We start from the raw sequence: 17047 nt of genomic DNA, 5'->3' as shown, positions 1-17047 counted from the left end.
TAACAAAAGTCAGTATTTTATTTATTTATTTATTTATTTATGTGAAAGAAATTATAGAAATTAATACTTATATCTAGCAATGATGCTTTAATTTGATCAAAAGTGATGATAAAGACAATATATAATGTTACAAAAGAAATGTTGTTCTTCTGAACTTTCTATTCATCAAAAATCCTGAAAAAAAATCTACTCAACTGATTTCAACATAATAATAATAATTCAAATGTAAAGTCGGCAACACCAAGGCTCCAAAGGTATCGCAAATTTTTTTAAAAAAAGCTTTCGCATAGCGTGTGACGTTTCGAGCACGCAGGCTCTTCATCAGAAACGTCACACGCTATGCGAAAGCTTTTTAAATAAAAATTTATGATACTTTTGGAGTCATGGTGTTGCCGACTTTATATTTGAATTGTACATGTTTTTAGTCGAGCACCCTTTTGAGATTGATGTGCGTGCTTTTGTTTGTTTTTTAACATAATAATAATAATAAAGCAAATCAGAATATCAGAAAGATTTCTGAAGGATCATTTGAGTGGGGTAATGATGATAAAAATTCAGCTTTGAAGTCACAGGGATATATTGCATTATAAATATATATTCAAATAGAAAACAGTTGTTTTAATTAGTAAAAATATTTCAAAATTTTACTGTATTTTGGATCAAATAAATGTAGCCTTGATGAGCAGAAGAGACTTCTTTAAAAAAAAAACATTAAAAATCTTACTGTCCAAATACTTTTGACTGGTAGTGTATAAGAATCATTAATGCCGCCATTGTTGAACTATCAATAAGAGGTATCACAAACGGAATCACTAAATTCCCATCCAATCTCCACACATACAGTCAGCATTCTCAAAATACAGTTTCTTGCTGGAATCATACAGGGAGGGGTAAAAAAGCGAAGGAGGGAAAAATAAGACTGGCATCATTGCATATTGACTTCATGCACTCTTGGGAACAGCACCTATCCACCACATCCTCCAAATGCACTCAGTCACAATTTAAGGTTGGTAAACCTTTGAGGTACGACTGACAGGCATTCTTCATACTTTGTAACCTTGACTCTCTGGAAGCAGTACTTGAAGAAGGGGGCAGCAGGGAGATGTGGGCTGCTGCCTAAGTGTTTGGCACAGGATGGATGCATTGTGGAGGCTGAAGTTCCCCAGCTCTCTGCAGCACTCATAAAGAAGCACACAGGCACTGAGTGGGCATCCATCTGTAGAGAGGCGCTGGTGATCTGGTGCATTACCCACAGAGTGGCCGGGCTTGTGTGTGTGTGTGTGCCTGCTGAGGATCACCGGTCCGCACAGCTGCAGGGTTGGGGCTGTCAGCGCTGACTGCTCATTAGAGTGGGCAGGCTGATGTGACGTGGCGAGGTTAAATGCTTGCTATTCCTGTTGTAGGTAGTAGTCAATCAGGGGTAAGACGAGGGGTGCAAATTGATCTTTCAGTAAGTTTTATGCAACACTGTAAATGTTGCAGGCTCTCATAAATGAGTCACACAAATGTTCTCTTTATTTAAATGTATATTTGTTTTCACAAATCAAAGCAGCTGAAGCTATGTTTATGTTAGCAGGGCTATCAGACCTGTAATTTGTATCTGTGCTAATGAATTCCAGCTGATTAATAATGAAAGGGAGAGCTTTACTGCTAAATACCTTCTGGGCTGCATGCAAGTAAGTGTAGGTTAATTGGATATTGTTAAGTGCAAGTAAAACATGCCAATGAGCAAGATCAGCCTGAAATACCATACATTAATGCCACTGGTGTCATTCTGGTCCTAGTCTTGGCTCCTTTTAATGATTCCAGCAGCTTAACAGTCTTAAAATAATCATTACTAGAACAGAAAGGAATACATAGTGTCTACAAAGACTTCTAAATTAATCTTTTTAAAGCCAACATCCATTGACCACTGAGGTCAAAAAGTAACATACATCTTGCAAAACATGCAGAAAGTTCATTATTTTCAACAGGTTTCATACAAAATGCATGTTATTTTTTATTTAGTACTGACCTGAATAAGATATTTCACATAAAAGACATTTACATATAAATCACAAGAGAAAATTATAGCTGAATTTATAAAAAGAATGGTTCATTTTGTCTTCTGGGAAACATGTATCTTCTGTAGCATCTCAAAGGCAGCACTAAATGAAATATATATATATATATATATATATATATATATATAGGCAAAATAAGAAAAACATGCACATCTTCATTCTGTATGAAAGTTTACACCCCTGGCTCTTAATAAATTGTGTTTCCTTCTGAAGCATCATTGAGCATTTGAACCTTCTGTAATAGTTGCATATGAGTCCCTCAGTTGTCCTCAGTGTGAAAAGATGGATCTCAAAATCATACAGTCATTGTTGGAAAAGGTTCAAATACACAAAAATGCTGGAAAACCAAAGAATTTGTGGGACCTGAAGGATTTTTCTGAAGAACAGCAGGTAGTTTAACTGTTCAGGACAAAACACAGCTGTGGATCATTCAGGTAACAACACCATATTATAAAACTTTAATAAATAAATACATTTTTTTATGAAGTCAACTATTATTTTCTCTTGTGGACTATATGTAAATGTCTTTTGTGTGAAATATCTTATTCAGGTCAGTACTAAATAAAAAATAACATGCGTTTTGTACAATCCCTCTTATTTTGGTAAAACAATTAACATGTTGCAGATTCTGCAAGGTGTATGTAAACTTTTGACCTCAACTGCAGAGTTTCTTCATTAGATTTGGAGAAATTTAACCTTACATTACTTTCTCAACAATGGATGCTCAGCAGAGAATGGGTGCCGTCAGAATGAGAGTCCAAACAGCTGATAAAAACATCATAATAATCCACAAGTACGGTTTATAATAATCCACACATGATTCCAGTCCATCAGTTAACACCTTGTGAAGTGATACGCTGCGTGTTTGTAAGAAACAGATCCATCATTAAGATGTTTCAACCTTAGCTTCTGGCCAAAATATAAATTCATAATCCATAATAACGCTCTCTAGTAACGCTACAGCACTAAAAAAAAAAACAAAAAAAACTTCCCCTAAAATATTTCTTAAGAACTGTTTTGGACTGTTTTGGAGCTCCCCCTTGAATTTTCCCCCTGATTCACATAAGGTGACTTTTTCATTGGAGAAAGACTTTTATTATGGATCGAAGGGCTCCAACCAATCCCAGCCCAGGGTCTTATCTAGCGAAGCGATCGGTCATTGTTTTCGAAAAATACAAATTTGTATACTTTTTAAGCACAAAAGCTTGTATAGCACAGGCTCTGGGATGCACGTCCACGGGTCATTCCTGAATGATTCATTCATTTTGAACGAATCTTTAATGTGACTCGGGAAGAACGAGTCATCTCGGGGAGTGATTCATTCAGTCGCAACATCCTATTAGGTTCTGTACTGGAATTAGTTCACCTGTTTCGAGTCTTCGGGTTTTTTGAGTCGTTGGTTCATCTTATGGGGCTGCCACGTGACACTGATTTTGCTAAAATGAACGAAATGACTCGAAAAAAGATTTGTTCATTTTGCTGAACGAGACTCAAAGGTCCGAGTCTGTAAAATGATCCAAAGTTCCCTTCACTACTATGAATCACATCTTTGAATCACCACAAGTTCATCGTCCGTGTACTCCAGCTCAAAAAAGAGAGTATGTCGAAAAACTCCATGTTTATTTCCTCCTACAACTTCAGAATCGTCCGACATTGTTGTACCTTTTCGTTCGTAAACAGCATTTAACTTATTTGCACTTTCTTAGTCTTTGCACGTTCGCTTTGTAAACACTGGGTCTGTAGTTCCGCCTACATTCCGAATTACCTTTCGACATGATTCAATAGTACGTGAACGCACATCCCAGAGCCTGTGCTACATTTTGTGCTTAAAAAGTACAAATTTTTATTTTCCAAAATAAATGACAGATCGTTTCACTAGATAAGACCCTTATTCCTCGGCTGGGATCGTTTAGAGCCCTTTGAAGCTGCATTTAAACTAAATTTTGGAACTTCAAATTCAGGGCACCAATGAAGTCCATTATGTGGAGAAAAATCCTGAAATGCTTTCCTCAAAAAACATAATTTCATGAACATGAACATTTTGGATGAAAATGGGGTGAGTAAATTATTTAAGAATTGTTGTTCAGGAAGTGGAGTTCTCCTTTAATGATTTATTTTGATTCATTTTGGATTATTTCATGTTTTTATTAGCTGTTTGAACTCTCATTCTGACGGCACCCATTCACTTCAGAGGGTCCACTGGTGAGCAAGTGTTGTAATGCAAAATTTCTCCTAATCTGTTCCAATGTAGAAACAAACCCATCTACATCTTGGATGACATACTGTTGTGTCATATGGTTTTAATTAACTTAAAAGAATCAGAGTCATTTGTTTGAGAGTTAGAAATGCTGGTTGCACTGAATGTTTAATTCACTAAAGAGAGTGGAATCATAGTAGTCATTCGTTCTTTAATTAAACTACACTGTTTTTTCAGCTTTGGCGAAAGAATGTAAGATCCATAAACAGAATTAATATTTGTAGTATTATAACCATTTGATTTTAAAAAACAACAAAAAACACCTGAAATCAGTTCAGCTAACTCTTCACTAATGGTGCTTCTTACCGGTTTGATCGAAAATCCTCAACAATCGGTTAAACATGTATTTTACAATCCAGTAATAAAAGGAGGCATTTTAGGGTATGCACATATTATACAGCAACTATTCAGCTTGAATCAGAGATGCACTGATTGGAAATCTCAGTGAGCCTTTTTTCAAAGCAGAATGTAAAAACAGATGAATCTGACTGATTAAACGTGATGCCAATCTGGAGAGAAGAAGATGCACTTAGACACTCTGCAAATTGCCAATTCACCTACAATCAGTCTACAAAGCATGAATATGGGATTTTATTATATTTGCACTGAGCTGTCTAAACTGAGGCTAAATATTTTAAGTAGCTGTCAATATTATAGAGAGCGGACTCTAATGTCCGTAAATGGGTTTTGGAGAGAGGAGAAGACAGGCTGTGAGGTGAGTTATTGGTTGTGATTTATTCAAATCCTCCATTTATTTGCTAAGCCTATTAGATGGCGAGGAGAAAGAGGAGGCTAGTTATAATTCTGAAGAGGAAATGTTTAGTGGCAGTTGATATAATGGAGCATCTGCCACCCCTGAATATGGCAGATCCATCTTAACATCTGGACTATGGACAGATGCCTGCAGCAGTTCTCCTTTTGCTTGGGCAATGTCAGAAAGATGAGACACTATTAGGTCCGGGTTTTTTCAAATGCGTGATTTAAGAGCCGTAGTAGCAATGGTATACCATTTGTTTAAGTGGCTCAACATTTTTCCCTCACAGCAGATGTGGATGACTGCCGTTAGTGGTGTGAAGTGCTCATTGATTACAGATTTTTATGCCATATGGGCCCTCCATGATGCTTCTTTGTAGGGCAGTTGCTAATATTTCCATACATCTCCACTGGAAAATGGGACTTTTTGAATGGGAAAGCGAAATGTAATTGCTATTACTCCATTTATTTTTTAATTCTCTGGTAATGGTATTATTGTCAAAATTGGATTATGCAAATCTATGTTTAGAGGATTACTGTGTTTAAAATATGAGACCCAAAATTACATTTCATGAATGAATGGCGAACTCAACAGACTGGTTTTCTTATACTGTGGTCTAAGTCAGTTTATGTAAGTGTCTCATGTGTCTCATATGTATGTATATGGAAGCTTATTTCCCCCACAGAATAAAAACAACCTGATCTCGTGATGGAAGCGTACCTGTTGAGACTTTTTCGCAAGACGCAAAATACCGCCATGTATGTTTTTTTTTTTTTTTTTGTGACATATTCGATGTGAAATGTACACTGAGTGGCACTAAAAAAAGTGTTTTTTTGTTTTTTTTCCCCCCAGAACAGATGAATGTACATATGGTATGTTATATGTGACGTTGGTTTTGTACGTTTCACCACAGTTCTGACTTGAAATGTCCGTTGAGTGGCACTATAACTCTAATCCTCCATGACGTTTTAGGATGTGTTCACACTTGCAGTTCGGTTTGTTTGGTTCATCTGGTCCAGACCAAAAAGGAAAATGATACAGTTGGTCCTGGTCCACTTAGTGTTCACACTAGCGTTTTTGACAGCGAACATAAAGATACCAAACCAAACCTAAAGGTATAGTAATACGTTCATAACCTGATTGTTCAGGTTGATTGATGTATATTTTTTGACAGAACTCACCAAACACTCCAAACAAAAGGAAAAGGTGCGTTCAACTTAAAGCGGCGCTGTGGGTGTATGACATCTGTCACGATTGCCTGCTGGAGTGCCTGTGATCGCCACTTGAGGGCACTCCTCCCCGGACTCTTGCCTTTGCTTTTGGACTCCATTTCCCATGTGTCCCTTGCCCCTCATGTGATCATGTCATGTGCTACCCTTATCTGTGTGTCATGTCCTGATTGGTTCCTTGTTGATAGGTGTCTTGTTCCCATTGGTTGGTTTTGTCATGTGTCCTCCTGGTTTTCTATATAAGCTGTTTGTTCAGTGTTTAAGTTTGCTGATTATTGTATCGCCGTTTCCTAGTACCAGTGTTTATCTTTCCGTGTTTCCTAGTTCCCCTGTGTTTTTGACCCTGATTGTTTCCTAGTTTTATGATCATTCACTGATCCTGCCTGCCCTGACCCTTGCTTGTTTTTCGGACCCTTTTGGATTATTCTTTTATGATACTGTTTGCTGGTGTTCAACCCTGCCTGTCTTGACTACGTTTGAAAATAAAGCCTTGCGTTTGGATCCCCAACTCCGTTGTCCTGACCCCATCCATTACAGAATAATCAGCCATACCCGGATCCAGCGGCTTTATTCAACAACCAGCTCAACCATGGTCCCAGTCGACCAGCTACTTCATCTATGACAAGGATACCAGTTGTCATATGAAGTACCACTGTATGATGAAGTTTTGTTTAAGGACTTGTTTCGTTTTGGACTTAATGAACCCGCAAAATCACAATTGTGGCTCTCCCTTCACTGTGGGTGAAGCTGATGACTTTGAAACCCCAAATAATTTTTTTTGGGGTGGGCAACATCGCCAAGCTCCGGCGGCAGCGAAGCTTGATCCATCATGGCCACCATCAGGTCCAGTGATTATGGTCGCCAACCCACAACCACTTCACAAGATGGCAGTCAACCCTGAGATAATTCACAAGATGGCCGCCAACCCTGAGCCCGGTCACAAAATGGCGGCTACAATAACACTCCATCATATCACTGCTGCCATCCCTGAGTCAAGTCAAGTTACAGCTGATGTTCCTGAATCAAGTCAAGTTACAGCTGTTGATCCTGAGTCAAGTCAAGTTACAGCTGTTGTTCCTGAGTCAAGTCAAGCTACAGCTGTTGTTCCTGATTCAAGTCAAGTTACTGCTGTTGTTCCTGAGTCAAGTCAAGTCACCGCTGATCTTCATGAGCCAAGTCACATCTCAGCTGGTCTCCCAGAGTCTTGTTACATCACAATTGATCGTCCAGAGTCTCGACGCGTCACAGCTGTCGTTCCAGAGCCTCGCCACATCTCGTCTGACACTCTAAGGTCCCAACCTATCATGATGGCCAGTGTTTTGGACCCACCACTAATGTCTGTGCGGGCTGCAGGCATCCCAGTGGCATCAGCACCCACAAGCCCAATCATTATAGGGATCCTGCCACCCGCAGCTGCTCTTCCCTTAATGGCGGTCGCCATTTGGTGCGTGTGGGCTGCACACTCCACTCCAGAGGCCTCATCTGTCCACGAGTCTGCTCCAGAGGCCTCGTCTGTCCATGAGTCTGCGCCAGTGCCCCCGGAGGTGGCAGTTCCAGCTGCAGAACCTCCAAAGGGGGCGGCGTCCATTTATTAACTCTCAACCTGTCCCGTCACGACTCAGGAGGCCATCTGTGAACTCTCTCCCTGTCCTGTCACAGCCATGGAGGCCGTCTGCAAACTCCCGCCTGGTCCTGAATGTGGTCCGTGTATGAACCCTCTGCTCATTCTGTCCTGGCTATGGCGGCTACCTATGAACTCTCAGCCCTGACTGCCACAGCCAGGGATGTTTGCTGTGAACTCCCTGTCTGTCTGGTTCTGGCCATGGAGGCCATGAATGAACTCTCTGCCTGTCCTGTCACGGCTATTGAGGCCGTCATAGAACTCTCTGCCCCGTCTGTCTCAGCAAGCCACATCGACTACAAACTGTCTGCCTGTTCAGATTCCACAGAGACTGCTAAGAGACCTACTGTTTTCCCTGTCTCTCTTTTTGTTGCTCTGCCTGCCTCTTCTGTCCCTGTTTTCCCCAGGTCCCAGTCCATGCTACCACCCTGGTGGGCTCCTGATCCGCCCTGGTGGGCTCCTGCTCCGCCCTGGTGGACTCCTGCTCCATCTGCTCTGCCCTGGTGGGCTTCTGTTCTGACCTGGTGGTATTCTGTTCCATCTGCTCTGCTCTGGTGGACTCCTGCTCCATCTGCTTCGCCCTGGTGGGCTCTTTCTCCGTCTGCTTCGCCCTGGTGGCCCTCGGCTCCTCCTGTCCTGCCAGCACCACCCTGGCTCCCTGCTCTGCCGGCTCCGCCCTGGCTCCCTGCTTTGCCGGTCCTGCCTCAGTCCCCAGGTCCCACACTTCCACATGGACCTGGCCCTCCATCCCTCCCCCCCATTCTGCCTCTGCTCCGCCTCCCTTATGGACTCTTGTCTGTTCTCTGTTAGGAGCGTCTGGAAGCCGCTCCTTAAGGGGGGGGGGCTATGTCACTATTGCCTGCTGGAGTGCCTGTGATCGCCACTTGAGGGCACTCCTCCCCGGACTCTTGCCTTTGCTTCTTGGACTCCATTTCCCATGTGTCTCTTGCCCCTCATGTGATCATGTCATGTGCTACCCTTATCTGTGTGTCATGTCCTGATTGGTTCCTTGTTAATAGGTGTCTTGTTCTCATTGGTTGGTTTTGTCATGTGTTCTCCTGGTTTTCTATATAAGCTGTTTGTTTAGTGTTTAAGTTTGCTGATTATTGTATCGCTGTTTCCTAGTACCAGTGTTTATCTTTCCGTGTTTTCTAGTTCCCCTGTGTTTTTGACCCTGATTGTTTCCTAGTTTTATGATCATTCGCTGCCTGCCCTGACCCTTGCTTGTTTTTCAGACTACCCTTTTGGATTATTCTTTTATGATACTGTTTGCTGGTGTTCATTCACTGACACACAATGCTGTCTGCTGGACTAAGCATGCTCGTTGCGCACACATGATTTTATTTTCACTACGTGCGAACTCACAAAGAGCTCATAAAAGGCACTTTACCTCCTCGTTGCTCCACGTTTGCCCCCTGCTCATTTTGTTTTGGATACACCCCTTCTGGTTTTTGGTTCGTTTAGAAGTATTTGGTACATGTTGCGTGCATATTTTATTCTTACTCACATGAATCGCACTAACAGAGCAATCACACCAGAGTTTTAATCAAACCAAATATGACAAGTGAACACACCTTTAAAATAACGTACTAGCTGCACTACACCTAAACCTACTCGATAGTAACAAAAGCAAATGTGACATAAAAACACAATTGCAAGCATGCCGTTTTAGCTTGTTTTCATCGTGAGTCAGGTTTTTCACGGGATTCGTACCCAAGGATTCTGCATCTCAAATCCATTTCAATGCCGGCTGCGCTACCAAGCAAGCTTGTTAAATTCGGAATGTGAAACATATGGAACTGTAATTATAATTGTGTATGAAAACGATTACAAGCGCTCGCTGTTTTACTGCCTCCAATGTTCTGTTGGAAACTGCAATGTACTTATTGGTATTTTGCGTCTTGTGAAAAAGTCCCCACAGGTAAGTTTTCATCATGAGAATTTTTTTTTTTAAAGTAAATTGCGACTTTTTTTTTTACAATTCTGACTTAGAGATAAAACGTCAGAATTGTGACATATACTGTATATTCTCAAAATTGTGAGGAAAAGTTGTAAATCTCCATCTAAACTTTAAAGTTACTGAAGTATACTGAAGTTTCAAAGTTTATAACTCAAAACTGACCCTTCACAAAGACCCACCCTTCTTCATTACTGCTGCTTGTCCGACAAGCCTTAATACTTTCACGCCACACACCATGTTCTCACAGAGTGAAAAATTAAAAAAAAAAGTCAGATTTGTGACACACAAGCTCAGAATCGCAAGATTGCAAGAAATAATTCAAAATTGTGAGATATAAACTGAGATATGTTTGATATAATCTCTAATTTTAGACTTTTTTTCCCTCACAATTGTAAGTTTATATCTAACTGTCAGACTTTTCTTCTCAGAAAATGCCACCAACAATGGCAACTTAAAGGTAAAGTTCACTTCCAAAACAAAGAATCACATATAATGTACTCACCCCTTGTCATCCAAGATGGTCATGTCTTTGTTTCTTCAGTTGTAAAGAAATAACGTTTTCTGAGGAAAACATTTCAGCATTTTTCTCCATATCGTTTCGCTGGATAGGACCCTTCTTCCTTGGCTGGGATCGTTTACAACCGTATTTGGGAACGTTTGAAGCCGCATTTAAACTGCATTGTGGAAGTTCAAAATCGGAGCACCATATCAGTCCATTATATGGAGAAAAATGCTGAAATGTTTTCCTCAAAAAACATTATTTCTTTACGACTGAAGAAAGAAAGACATGAACATCTTGGATGACAAGGGGGTGGGTACATTATATGTGAATATTTGTTTTGGAAGTGAACTTCTCCTTTAACATTTTGGAATTATGTTAGTATATATCTCACAATTAAATTTTTCCCCCTCTGAAGTGGAATATTCCATGGCAGAAAAAAATGTGGTTACTCAATGAAGACACAGCAGAAGTGTCACGTTTTCAGCCATCTCACTCTAAGAATGCGTCAAAAAAAAAAAAGGTGGACTGTCTGTGATAAGTGTTTTGTCTTGCTCCTCCCTCTAAATTTCAATGCCTCATAAATAATGCAACAGTATGACAGCCTGCATAAATGTTACAAAGCAGTGTAAGTTGGTGAATATGTAACGTTCCCTGTGACTTTTACTGGAGCAGAGTTCCTCAACATCAGCAGAATTGTGAAAGTACAGCAAGAACAAGATAACAGCATTAAGAATCAAGGCTTTTACATACAAGAACATACAACTTTAGGAGTTTTTTCTTCAGAAGTGCATTTTAGTCTAACAGTAGGTAAGAAACCTTTGCGCTCTTTTGAGGTGTGTGATGTGCCATCATTTACATAAACATGCTGAGTTCACTGTCTGAGGTAACAGCAGTTCATTACGTAGGAGTTACATTTGCATAGATCTGAATATGCAGTGACATCGGATGAGGTTGGCACAGGCTGTGCTTCCTTTGAGACAGTTAAGTACACATCTCTTTGGTAAATTGGTGAAGCTTATGCTTGCAGTTATTTTACAGTTGAGGCATTTCACTCTTTAATAAAAATGAATAAGTAAAATTATGTAGAAGCAAACACAGTCTAGAAATTGGTTACTGGAAAGCATAGTTTGCTGAGCTTCCAAACTTCCACTCACAAGCACGTAATTTAAGCCATATTTACAATCGACTTTCTATAAATAAATTCTCCAAAAAAACTCTTCTTCTTTGCCTGCTTCTGAACTATTCTAGCTTACTCTTGAAACTTGGCATTGTGGGACTGCGAGAGTCACTTGCTCTTGTATGATAAATTGCTTGTGATGTTCCCCATTTGTAAATCGCTTTGGATAAAAGCATCTGCTAAATGACTAAATTTAAATGTAATGTAAATGTAATGAGTTCAAATCCCTAGCTCTAAGTATGAGCAATTGTAATAATGAAGCTTGCCTTTGCAAGCACCACTCAATATTTGCTAACACCGACTATACACATAAGGCAAGATATGTGGAAGAAATGAAGATAACATAATTTCAGCTTTTTATTTCATTTTCACAGGCAGCACAGAAGCTGTACCTAAGTGCCATATATTATATAAAACTGCATGCACATGACTGTTTAATACTGCACAAAGGTCGCATACATTTTTTTTACATGAATTACAATTGCTATTATGTAAAAATGAATTAATAATAAGCATAATAATAATATCCTAAATACAAATAATAAATAATTATAAATTTTGAGAAATTTGTAAACATTAATACTTATTTGTAATAACAATAGAAAACACAGTAATAAAAAGAAAATGGTTTTGAAATTAATGATTTACATATCAGTAGTAATAATAATAACACAAAACAACTAAATATTATTATTATTATTATTAAAAGAAAAATAATAATAAAAAATAAAAAATAAGATAAACTACATTATTATTATTATTATTATTATTATTATTATTATTATTAAATTATCCTAAATACAAATAATAAATAATTATACATATCGCAAAAAATATTTTGTAAACTTTATTAATTATTTGTAATACCAATAGAAAACAGAGTAATAAAAAGAAAATTGTCTGAAATTAATATTTTACATATCAGTAGTAGTAAAAATAATAAAAATAACACAAACAACAAAATATTATTATTGTTTATTATTATTATTATTATTATTATTATTATTATTATTGTTGTTGTTGTTGTTGTTGTTTTTTTATTATTATAATTTTGTAAATATGAATCATTACTATTTTTAATAGCAATATAAAACACAACAATATAAAAGGAAATTGTTATGGAATTAATATTTTACATATCAGTAGTAGTAATAATAATAATAATAATAAAAATAAGACAAACAACACAGTTATTATTATTATTATTATTATTTTTTATTATTATTATTATTATTATTATTATTATTGTTATTATCATCCTAAATACAAATCAGAAATAATTATAAATGCACTTTGTAAATCATTATTATTATTTTAATAACAACATAAAACACAATAATATTAGAGAAATTTGTTATGATTAATATTTGTAAAATTAATATTTTACATATCAGTACTAGCAGTAATAATAATAAAAAAACACTAACAACTAAATTATACAATTACTATTATTCAAAATATCTAAATACAGTTATTATTATTTATACCAATATAAAACAATATAAATAAAAAAAATACAGTTATGAAATAAATTTTTTAAATAATAATAAATAATAATAATAATAAAATATTATTCTTACAAAATAATTATATTATAATAATTATATAACACAAAAACTATATTGTTAAAAATAATAATATTTTATTATTCTACATATACATATGAAAATGACAATATTGATTTCATTTCTAACAGGAAACACTGACCTAAGGGTTCTATAATCTGGATTAATGTTAATTTTGAAATATACAAATATATCCATTATTCACATAGTTTTTATATTATAAATTAACAATAAACAACAATATATTTAGAAATCAATATTAACTTGTAAAAATCATGTTCACTGATAACATTTAATGCATTAAATAATTTTAACAAATTTGACCATAGTGTTACCATAAAATACATGCTTTATCATGACAATGCCAAAGTTCTGCTCTGATGATCATCATATGTTTATTTGTTTGTTTACCAACTCAAAATTTGCATGCATTTCAGAAATGAGACAGCCCTAAAGGAATAGATTCATCATGCTAACGCCACTGCACCAGTGAGTGGGACCTCTCAGAGAAAACATCTTCAGATTTCATGTCTAGCAGCAGTCTTGTCCAGAAGGCCAAAGAACTGTAAATGCAGCGCTGTATGACTCAACCAGACGCCTGCAAACGTCCAGTACAGCTATGCAGGAGAAAATGCTCTAATGTAGACCAGCCACAGTATCACATTCACTCACATTCAAGTGTATATAAACACACATACAGAGTCTCAGAAACACATATAGCCTCACGCAACACGCGTCGTGACCCCGCAGCGGCAGCTTTCGTCCCGACCACTGGGATAAACACACCACCTACTCTAAAAGCCCAACAAAAGAGCTACATCTCCTCTGCCAGCAGTGACATGCCTCTTTTCTCCCCAGACTCCTGAATGGAGGGCCCTTATTTGCAGCAGTATGGAGGCAGAGTGCAATGCCCAACTTGTGTACTTTGAGGTTACTCCAGCCAATCCCAAAGGGCCGCCCTACTCCACGGCTGTAAATAGTGCTTGTCTCAGATTGATACACTTACAAGGAACAAGCGCGCAGGGTTATTTGGACAGTGGACGCATGGCATGCATAATTAAAATTGGCTAAGTGCCTGCGCGCAAGGCTCGGGTCATTTCTGCCGGCTTGTTCCGTGTCCGTCAGCTAAAGATGAAATTTCCGGCCTCCCTTTATATCCAGGGGTATTTGGCTCACAAATATAGCACGTACTTGTTTTACCCATCTATATTCATAGCCGGATGAAAGGCAGCCGCTTTTTTTGAATCTTCTCCTGATTGTGCACGAGTCTCCAGTCTCCGCATTGTCACTCTTGTGTCCATTGACGCCCCTGGGAACGATTTGACGACTGGCTACTCTTAGCTGAATAGCTTATCAGGGTGTGATAGCATTTTCTGAAATCACCTCGCTGTCTGGTCAGCAGTCGGTGGCATTATGCTCGGCACAATGGCGCATTAGAGGGTATGAGAAGACAGGAAGCACTTTGAAAGAAGGGCCTGGATTGTGTTCAGGTTATACGTGAGGCTCAAATGCATTTGAATGCAATACATGCATGGGAATAAGGCATTCATTTGCCAGGCTGGCAGCAGGCCTGCTGAACCACAGACGCCTTTGACTTCTTGCCAGAGCTCTCGCTTATGCAGTCAACAATCCTTTCACCTCTGCGCTGGCACGCTGCTGCTATGCATCTACCTGCGGAGGGGAGAAGCGGATCTATCGCTGCGCCTGTGGCACGCTGTAATTTACTATCTCTGCTGTCCTAGGCCAAATTTATGAATCAATATCGATAATATAAACATTCTGCGGAATACAGCCTCCTCTATATCATGGCCATGTTGTAACGGCCTGATTTCATTGTTCATTAAACATCCGCCATGCTGTTGTGCTGTTCAATTAGGCCAAAGGAATCAAGCTGGAATCGGCTGAGTGTGTAAGAGCAAACGCACACATGCTTGGCTGCCTGTGTGTACAGTATGTGCTTATCAAAAGGAGCAACTGTGTAAATCATTGATGTTGCCTTTTCTTTTTCGATGTCCAAATGGGCTGGTAAATTGTTTTAAAAAAAATGCTGCAAAATAATACAGTTAAAACTGAAAACAGTTTAAAATCACATTTTGCATAATTTTACTATACTGTCAAATTTATGTTTTTTTTTGGAAGCAAAAACTATAAATTATTATATAATTTGGTGTATACTTATATATTAATTATTTTGGTAAAAACACTAAAAGGACATTCGCCTTGTGTGACATCGCATACATTTTATAAACATAATTTTGTTTCATCTTATTTTTGTTAGCAGTAAAATACTTAAGGGTGTTTTGTGTTCCATTTTTGTTTCAAGTTCATTTATTACATTACATGTTACATATTGCATATACAGTTATATATTGTAAAATATACAGGGATCAGTATGCAACCCTGTCATAGCAGAAACACTGTCATAGTATTTTTACTGTAAATTTCTAGCAACCAGAGAAAAGTTAAATATAAATTAAAATTACTTACCCTAATTTCATTCCAAACCCATAAGACCTTCGTTCATCTTCAGAACACAAATTAAGATAATTTAATGAAATCCGAGAGCTTTCTGACCCTGCATAGACAGCAATGTAACTATCACGTTTAAGGTCCAGAAAGGACGTAGTAAGGACATAGATTAAAAAATGTAAATGAAGTAAAGGACATTGTTGAAAAGTGACTTTTTTATTTCTTTGCGCACAGAAAGTATTCTCGTAGCTTCATAAAGTTATGGTTGAACCACTGATGTTACATGGATTATTTTTTCAATGTCCTTACTACCTTTCTGGGCCTTGAATGTGTTAGTTGCTTGCTGTCTATGCAGGGTTACCTTTGATTTAATCAAAAATATCTTAATTTGTGTTCTGAAGATGAACAAAGGTCTTACGGGTTTGGAACAAAATGGGTGAGTAATTAATTGCAGAATTTAAATGTTTGGGTTAACTATATCTTTAACCGGATATTTTTTAAAGCACCTGTAAGAGATTTAGGACTAGCACTAAAAAACACCATGTTACTCTAATACCAAAAGCATTCTTTGAGTTCCTTTCAAAGTAGCATAAATACCACAGTACATTAATATGGTTAGCTGTCATTACAATATTTTCACGTATGTTATGTGTTAAAGCTCAGATAGTCAGTTTTAGCGCCAGTAGTGTCACCTAGGAATTACCAAAATAAACATGTTTTCAAACATCCTTTACAAACGTCCCTTTCGCGCGTCACGACGCAAACATCAAAAGTAAAAGTAAACTATTTTCAATAAGAGGTCCAGCATGTCAGGAAAACATTGAACTTGAAGTTTAACTTACCTGTTGGGAAGAAACTCTGCAAGTTTGTCATATCGATTGGAGCCTAACTATTCCGCCAAAGTCCTCCATCTTGTGACAACACTGCCAGTGTTCATACTGTTTATCCCGTTGTCTGTCTCTGTGTATTTTTGGAAAGTCTTCGAATTTTGCTTGCACTTCTGTATCGGAATATTAATTTTTTGTCCACACAGGTTAAACACACTCTGATTCTGCCTACTGCAGTAGTCACGCCCCAAACTCTTGCTATTGGCTGCGCGGAGTATACAGATATATATATATATATATATATATATATATATATATAGATATAGATATAGATATATATACCAGTCATAAGGGTACATTTTTTGAAATTGAGATTCATACATCATCTGAAAGCTGCATAAATAAGCAGCTCATTGATGTAGCCTAAGATTTAGGATATTGTTAGGATAGGACAATAATTGGCCAAGATGCATCTATTTAAAAATCTTGAATCTGAGGTGCAAAAAATTAAAAATATTACAAATATTGTCCAAATGAAATTCTTGGCAATGCATACTATTAATCAAAAATTAAGTTTTGCTATATTTACAGTAGGAAATTTACAAAATATCTTCATGGAACAT

At 37.6% G+C, this 17047-nt stretch overlaps 1 protein-coding gene across 1 annotated transcript in view; it reads right to left on the bottom strand.

The window, feature by feature from the left end:
- The window catches only part of elfn1a (extracellular leucine-rich repeat and fibronectin type III domain containing 1a), a 153479-nt gene extending 136934 nt beyond the window's left edge, over positions 1-16545 (bottom strand). The window contains exon 1 of the mRNA XM_051106062.1: positions 16440-16545. The gene's annotated coding sequence lies outside the window, so the exon portion shown is untranslated. The remainder of the gene's footprint in view (positions 1-16439) is intronic.
- Positions 16546-17047: the final 502 nt, after the last annotated feature.

This window comes from Labeo rohita, chromosome 3 (genome assembly GCF_022985175.1).
Source record: "Labeo rohita strain BAU-BD-2019 chromosome 3, IGBB_LRoh.1.0, whole genome shotgun sequence".
Taxonomy (NCBI): Eukaryota; Metazoa; Chordata; class Actinopteri; order Cypriniformes; family Cyprinidae; genus Labeo; species Labeo rohita.
The sequence above is the reverse complement of the archived record's forward strand: the minus strand, read 5'-3'. Positions and strand labels throughout refer to the sequence as shown.